The sequence below is a fragment of the Cucurbita maxima genome, unplaced genomic scaffold (genome assembly GCF_002738345.1).
Source record: "Cucurbita maxima cultivar Rimu unplaced genomic scaffold, Cmax_1.0 Cma_Scf00008, whole genome shotgun sequence".
Classification (NCBI taxonomy): domain Eukaryota; kingdom Viridiplantae; phylum Streptophyta; class Magnoliopsida; order Cucurbitales; family Cucurbitaceae; genus Cucurbita; species Cucurbita maxima.
In genome coordinates, this window is record NW_019272024.1 from 883,654 (window position 1) to 885,297 (window position 1,644).

General features: G+C 33.2%; 1 long non-coding RNA gene across 1 annotated transcript; it reads left to right on the plus strand.

Annotated features, from left to right (window-relative positions):
- Window positions 1-697: 697 nt before the first annotated feature.
- LOC111483506 lies at window positions 698-1,375 on the plus strand. The gene is made up of 2 exons (XR_002718374.1): window positions 698-883; window positions 1,047-1,375. It is a non-coding gene; the product is annotated as an uncharacterized LOC111483506 (long non-coding RNA).
- Window positions 1,376-1,644: the final 269 nt, after the last annotated feature.

Genomic DNA, 1,644 nt, shown 5'->3' on the forward strand with positions numbered 1-1,644 from the left:
AAAAAAAAAAAAAAAAAAAAAAAAAAGAAAAAAAAGAAAAAAAAAACTTTGCTTTAAATTATTAGTACTATTGATAGAAGACTACAAACTAGCATTTATTATTATTATTATTATTATTTACGATTTTAGTTGGCAGCCCATCACCCTCGTCCTACATGGTCAGCCTTCATCCATACAAAGTCTTTTATCAAATAATTTAAACTTTTTATTTCCAAAATTCATTTAAAATTTGTGATATTGAAGTCCTTTTCAAAAATAATTTCTGATTTTCATAGTAATAATTAATAATTAATATTTTTCTTTCTTGAAAAAATGAAAAATAAGTTGTTCTGATACTAATTATTGAAAGTGAAAGCAAGATCAATTGTAATCATACAAACGCTAGCCAACAAATGGGTCCATCAGTCATAGACAACACGAAGGTGATACTAATGACAACCCGAGCGCGAGGAAATTGTAAATTATTCATATTTTTCCTGAAATCGCCGCCAATTCTGACCACAATTTAGGGTGCATAGCCATTAAGGCTCTCTTTCTGTAACCTGTGGTTAGTTCATACCCCATTTCCAGGATATGAACAAGCTCAAAAAGTTGAACATTGACCAAAAGAAAAAGGCAACAAATTTGTAGAGGACGATCCAAGTTTGAGAAATTTTGTCAAACAACAAAGAAAAGTGATATCCAATGAGATCAGCACACGAATTGGCTTCAAAACCCTTTAGTTTTTAGCCTATAAATCTGCTTTTTAACGAGAAGATATCTCCAATGGCTTCAAACAACAAATCAATGCTTTGGAAGGTTTTATTTGCTATCATGCTCATTCTTTGTTCATCCCACATGGCGCTTGGAAGACATATTGCTGATGCTACCCCTCGTAGATCTTGTGAGTACCACCTTTTCAACTCTCCCATGATCGTCAATTTTAAGCATGGATTTCTTTTTTTTTTTTTTTTTTTTTTTTTGTGGCTAATTTTGTTTAAAATCTTGATTTGATCTTTTTTTGTTGGTAAATTTCTCTAAGTTTTGTTTGTTATATTTGAGTGCAGATAATGAAAACAATAAGGAGAGCATATCAAGATCTCTACTTGGTTCCCAAACTGACGTCCCAAGAAGGGGTAACTATGGAGGAGGGGAGCCATCAAGTTGATTGAAACAGCTACTTGTTCAAGCTTTCTTTTGGAGAAAAATATGTTGTCCTTCTGAATTTGTACAACTATTTATTTCTTGTAGACCTAAAATTTCTCACTTGTGGATGGAAAACTATATAGAATGAGAAACAACGAGTGATTAATATTATTATACGAGTTTGACCATGTATTTCAATCCATATTAATTTGGAAGTTGAGGGATTCGTATTATAGGATTCCTGTTCTAATACCGTATTGATTATCTGCTTCGACCTATTATGTATTGTCTTCAACCTCATAGTTTTTAAAACAACGTCTACTAAAGAGAGATTTCCATACCATAGTTTTTAAAACAACATCTACTAGAGAGAGATTTCCATACCCTGGGAAGGAATGTTTGGTTTCCCTCTCCAACCAATTTGAGATCTCATAGTCCACTCCCTTGGAGACCAGCGTCCTTGCTGGCTCAACACTTGGTGTCTGGCTCTGATACTATTTGTAACCGCGTAAGCCCACT